We start from the raw sequence: 6,817 nt of genomic DNA on the forward strand, positions 1-6,817 counted from the left end.
ATGGTTGTCAACAAAGATAGGATGGGGACGAGGCAACACAGTGGTAAACCGATTACAAACCAATGGTTTCAAGAGGGAGACATGAAAAACATTTGAGATGCGCATAGCAGGAGGAAGGTCAAGAGCGTAGGCCACAGGATTAACCCGTCAGAGTATTCAAAAAGGACCAACATAATGGGGAGCCAATTTATTGGAAGGCACAAGAAGGTTCAAGTTGCGGGAGGACAGCCAAACTCTCTCACCAACCTGGTAGGAAGGTGCGGGCAGACGCCTACGATCAGCCTGGTACTTTTGGTGCTGCATAGAACGATGAAGGCAATCCTGAATCTGCACCCACGTGGAACGGAGTTGCCGGAGATGCTCCTCCAAAGCCTGAAACATGATTGAATCGGGCAACAAGGATGGTTGAAACCCATAATTCGCCATGAACGGGGATAACTTGGAGGAACCATTAATAGCACTATTACGAGCAAACTCTGCCTAAGGTAACAGTTCAGACCAATTATTGTGGTGATCTGAGACATAGCAATGGAGGAACTGTTCGAGAGCTTGATTAGACTGCTCCGCAGCCCCATTGGATTGAGGGTGATATGCCGAGGAGAAGGAAAGCTGGATCCCCATTTGAGCACAAAAGGAACGCCAAAATCTGGAGACAAACTGGCTACCCCAGTCCGACACTATCTCCTTGGGTAACCCATGTAAAGACCTCCTGGGCAAAAATCGAAGCAAGCTCCTGAGCGGTAGGCAGCTTCATCAAGGGAATGCAATGTGACATTTTAGAAAAAGGTCAACCACCATAAGGATAACAGTATTGCCATTGGAAACAGGGAGCTCAACAATGAAGTCCATGGAAAGATGTGTCCAAGGACGCTCACCATTAGCAATAGGTTGAAGAAGACCCACAGGAAGATGTCGAGGAGTCTTATTCTGTGCACAAACTGAGCAGGCAACATACGCAGCAATATCAGAACGAAGACCTGGCCACCAGAATTGTCGAGTGACAGACCAAATCATTTGGTTCTTACCTGGGTGACCTGCGGCTTTAGGATAGTGGTAAGTGTGCAAAAGTTTAGTTAGAAGATTCTCAGGAACAAAACACTTACCACTAGGTTTCTCAGGAGGTGCATTGGTTTGTGCAGCCAGGATCTCCTCCCCCAAGGGAGAAGTCAAATTAGTATGTATGGTAGCCAAATTATGGTCAGGAGGTATAACAGGAGTAGGTACAGACTCCTCCTTGGACAGAGGCGAAAATTGTCGAGAGAGTACATCAGCCCTAACATTCTTACTAACAGGCAGGAGACCACATAATTAAACCGAGACAAAAATAGCACCCATCTGGCCTGTCGGGGTGACAAACGTTTTGCTTCAGATAGATAAGTTAAATTCTTGTGATCAGTAAGAATGAGCACTGGCACGCTAGTACCCTCGAGAAGATGCCTCCATTCCTTGAGTGCCAAAATTATGGCTAGTAATTCCCTGTTGCCAATTTCATAATTGCACTCTGCTGGAGACAATTTCTTAGAGAAGAAACCACATGGATACAAGGAACCGTCAGGCGTAGGATGTTGAGACAAGAGGGCACCTACTACAGTCTCAGACGCATCGACCTCAAGAACGAAAGGCAGGACAGGGTTAGGATGAGCCAGAACTGGAGTGTCAGCAAAGGCAGTCTTAAGACTATCAAAGGCCTTAATGGCAGTAGGTGACCAATGGAGTGGATCATTCTCTTTACGGGTCATGTATGTGATAGGTTTGACCAAGGAAGAAAAGTTTTTAATAAACTTTCTATAGTAATTGGCGAACCCCAAAAAACGTTGAATAGACCGAAGACCAACTGGGCAAGGCCACTGCAGAACTGCAGATAACTTGTCAGGATCCATGGATAACCCTGCAACGGAGATAATATAACCTAGGAAGGTTACTTGAGTCTGATGGAACTCACATTTCTCAAGTTTACAAAACAGGCCATTCTCACGTAGTCTCTGAAGAACCTGTGTAAGATCAACGATGAGCCTCAAGTGTGGGTGAGTGTATGAGGATGTCGTCTAAGTACACCACAACACACTGTTGCAACATATCTCGTAGGACATCATTAATAAATTCCTGAAAAACAGCAGGAGCATTACATAGGCCAAAGGGCATTACAAGATACTCATAATGCCCGCTCCTGGTGTTAAATGCTGTTTTCCATTTGTGACCCTCCTTAATCCTAACGAGATTGTACGCTCCTCTCAAATCAAGTTTAGTAAAGACCGTAGCTCCCTTGAGGCGGTCAAAGAGTTCCCGTAATGAGCGGAATAGGGTAAGCATTCTTAATGGTAAGACGATTAAGACCCCTATAATCGATACATGGTCTTAACTTGCCACCCTTTCTCTTCACAAAGAAGAAGCCAGCCCCTGCAGGAGAGCAGGATTTGCAGATGATTCCCCGCGACAGAGCATTGGCAACATACTCCCCCATAGCACAATTCTCTGCAACAGACAGAGGGTACACCCGGCCCCGAGGAGGAATGGCTCTGGGTTGCAGGTCTATGGCACAATTGTAAGACCGGTGAGGAGGTAACGTACCGGCACGCACCTTGTCAAACACGTCTAGGAACTCTCGGTACTCCTCTGGCAATTGAGATACCAAAGAAGTGCACAAGACTTTAACTGGTTTCCGAAGACAAGTGGAAATACATTGTGGGGACCACGACAAAATTTCGGACCTGCGCCAGTCGAGACTGGGATTGTGCTTTTGGAGCCAGGGATAACCCAGAACAACCACAAAATGCAGAGAGTTTATCACCTTGAACTGGAGGTTTTTCAAAATGGAGAGCCCCAACAGCCATGGATAACAGAGCAGTTTCGTGAGTAACGAGTGCGGGCTGAAGGGGCCTGCCATCAATGGCCTCAATAGCAAGCGGAACGGACCGAGGCAAAACAGGAATGAAGTGCTTTGATACAAAAGCACTGTCAATGAAATAGCCTGAGGCAGCGGAGTCAACAAGAGCCTGAGTGACTATGGAGGAGTCCACACAGGAATGGACAACCGTGACAAAAGGTTTCTCCTTAAGCAGTTCCGGGGACGAGGATAAACTACCCAAGGTCTGCCCCCGACAGGACCTTAGGTGTGAGCGTTTCCCGGCCGTGTAGGACAAGACTTCAAAAGGTGGCCCTGTAACTCAAAATAGAGGCAGGGCCCCTCCCTCCTCCTAAAGGCCCTCTCCACCGCGGAGAGACGCGTGAATCCCAACTGCATTGGCTCAGCAGTACCTGGTGACTCGGGATCAGGAGGCATGGGAGGAGAGGGAGGCATGGGTGGGAACGAACACCTAGGAGACAACGGAACAGGAGGCTTCCGCAAGCGCTCCTTGACAGAGGGCCTCTCACTGAGTCTGATGTCAATTAGGATAAAAAAAGACACCAATGCCTCGAGATCCTCTGGTAAATCTCTGGCAGCAACTTTGTCTTTAATTGCATCAGAGAGCCCATTAAAGAAGGCGGCAACAAGGGCTTCATTGTTCCAACCTACCTCTGCAGCAAGCGTACGGAACTCAATAGCATACTGAGCAACAGATCTTGTACCTTGCTGAATGGACATGAGTCGTTTAGCAACAGAGGAGGAGTGAGCCAGAACATCAAATACCCTTCGAAAGGAGGCCACAAATTCAGGGTAATTTAAAATCACAGGTTTATTAGTCTCCCACAAGGGATTATCCCAGGCAAGAGCTGTGTCAAAGAGTAACGAGATGAGAAATCCCACCTTAGCTCTGTCAGAGGGAAACGCCTGAGGTAACATCTCAAAGTAAATGCCCACCTGGTTAAAAAACCCTTTGAACTGAATAGGATCGCCTCCATATCGCTGAGGTAGAGGTGCAGAACCGGACATGCTCCTGGTAGGCATAGGTGCAGCAGCGGAAACAGGAGCAGCCATAACTTGTGGTACACTTTGGTCCAAATGTGCAGTGCGAGTCAGCAGGGTTTGCAGGGCTAGTGCAAATTGATTCAAGCAGTGATCCTGTTCATCCATCCTGGAAATGATAGCAGGTAAAGGTGGATTATTAGCACCATCAGGATTCATGGCCTTTGCGTAATGTCAGGGTGCCAGGAATCAGACTGAGACGAGAAGTGCAAAAATAAACACACCTTTATTCATAGCAAAAAATAATAAAAAGTCCACAAGTCAAATAACAAGCCAGGAGTCAAAACCAGAGCTGATAGACAGGCTAGCCGAGTCAGGAGCCAAAGCGAATAGTCAGACAAGCCGGAATCAGGAACAAGGGAAACAGCAGAGTCAGGTACAAGCCAGGGATCAGGAACCAGGAAGGACGTCAGGCAGCCAGGTAATACACAGGAACTCTCACAAACAGGTCTGAGACAACGTAAAGGCAAAGCATACTGAACAGAGGCCCTTTAAATAATAAGTGATGACATCACAATTCTGAGACTGCATCCTGTCTCAGATGGATGATACACACCAGTCTGGCCATAAAAGGAAGTGTGGGAAATGAGCAGCATCCCCCACAATGCACCATAGTCAGGAAGAGAGGTGAGTAAAATGGCTGCCAGCAGCACATGGCAAACAACAGGGAAAAAACACTGACACCTTGTTGGGCAAACTCAAGTTTGCTTGTCGTATTATCCCTATGGGAAGAATTTTTTGGAGACGTTTGTCACTAGCTATGGCTGGTGTTAGGCATCCGTATCATTTTGTTCGACTGACTGGTGAGCTTAAAAAAGACCTTTGGATCTGGTTGTTTTTTGTTGGAAAGATTTAATGGTTCTAAAACATATACCTGGGGTTAAGAATTCTATTGCTGATGCCCTCTCTCATTTTCAGTGTCAGCGATTGCGGGACCTGTCCCCACAGGCATCGGGCATCGGGAAGGAGTTCCCAATAATTCTGTGGAAACTTGGTATGCAGGACTTGCAAAGCTAGTGAAGTCCTCATTAGCTCCGAGTACATGGGCTATTTATACAGCTGTTTGGAAGGAATAGGATGTGATGCTGGCCACTTATGGCCTGGTAGATGGTGACCAGGCCTGCGAGAGTCTGTTGCTGGACTGTATCTGGTCCTGGAGGTTAAAAGGAGTTTCTCCGTCTGGGATTGAAAGAAAATTGTTGGCTTTGGCTTTTCGTTTTAAACTGATCAATGTGTTTGATGTGCCCAAATTGTTTTGTGTTTGTCAAATTGTTAAAGGCCTAAAACGGACCGGAGTGTCAAGGATCAACGGCACCTGGTTTCTTTTTCCTTGTTGGTAAGGTTAATACATGTGTTGCCGGTAGTGTGCATGTCAAGGTATGAGGTTTTGCTTTTTGAGGCAGCCTTTGTGTTAGCATTTTTTGGTGCCTTTCGAATTTCTGAGTTTGTTAGCGCTAATAGATGGCCTCATAGGGGATTGGGAATGTCGGATGTTGTGGTATCGGATTCGCAAGTGGCTATTTACTTGTGCAAACCCAAAACTGATCAACTGGGTAGGGGTAGATTCATTCTGCTGTATCAGACGGGGGGGAAAAGTTGTGTCCTTGTTTGGCTATGCATACGTTCTTGGTGGTTAGGCCCCCGGTGGGAGGGTCTTTGTTATTACATGAGGATGGGTCGGCCTTGTCCCATTTTCAATTTAGGGCTCCCTTGGGGAGCTGAGTTTGGATTCTGGGGAAATCGGTTCACACTCTTTTAGGATTGGGGCTGCAACCGAAGCTGCAATGTTAGTTTTGGGTGAAGATGTCATTCTGGGTGTTGGGAGGTGGAATTCTTCACGTTTTCGATTGTATGTTCGCCCTCATTTGAGGGTTTAATTTTTTATGGTTTGTTTTGTTTCAGGTCCTGTCCAGATATGGTTTGTTGACCACTCTTTTGTGTATTGGGCCAAAAAAGTGATGGCGTGCAAGGAAGATGTTCTGCAGTTGGGGTTGGTCAGGAGGCATGCGATTGTAAATTGGTTCGGAGTTCATGGGCTTCGATGGGATAATGTTGTGTTGATGGTGGTGGATTACACCAGGGAATTTCTTCCTCCTGATATTCTGATTGTACACGCTAGGGGTAATAGTTTGATCTGGCTTGAAGCCTGGGGTCATTCTAAATTGAATGTTAGTAGATGGAAGGTTAACAAGTTGGTGGCTTCCTTTATTAGAAGGATTAATGGGTGTGTGGTACATCATCATAATCTGAAGGAAGTTGGGAATGGGGAGTTTTATTTGAAGGATGAGGTTCATCTTAATGATTTTGAGTTGAGACTCTTTGTCTTAGCCTTACAGGAGAGAGTTAAATGTTTGAAATGAGGGTGGCGGGGTCTGGTCCGATTGGGTCATCCCAGTCTGTGGTGGGGTTGCAAGTCCTCCTTGAAAATTACAATTTAACCAAGGCCAGAGGTAATTTGGTTAAACTCCCCACGAGGTGAGAGAACCGGTTAATAAGTTCCTTGGGCATGGGGTCCCAAGGAGCGAATTGTGCTAAAATTTAACGGGCTTAGCAATTTGCTTTGTCCAAGAATTGATTGGTACGGTCTGGTACTTAACAAAGGAAGTGCAAAAGAAATTTGATTCGGATTAGCACCACTGGGGGAATTTTTTGGTGCACTTTAATAAGTTCAATTGTTTGTGGAATTTGTTATTTAAAATTTTGAAAATGTGAAAAGTTTTAATAAACAGGCTGTGGCCTGAAATTTTACCATAATAAAGTTTGTATTGAGTCTTATTTAAATTGTTAATTATAAATAAGTTGTTTATGGTGGTGTGGCTGGGAAGTTGACGAATCAAGGGGTCAAGCTGGAACACTGCAGCCCGTCCTGTTTCAGTGACATGACACACTGTGATGTGGCCCGTGTACAGGAAG

The sequence above is a fragment of the Bombina bombina genome, chromosome 7 (assembly GCF_027579735.1).
Source record: "Bombina bombina isolate aBomBom1 chromosome 7, aBomBom1.pri, whole genome shotgun sequence".
NCBI classification, from domain to species: Eukaryota; Metazoa; Chordata; class Amphibia; order Anura; family Bombinatoridae; genus Bombina; species Bombina bombina.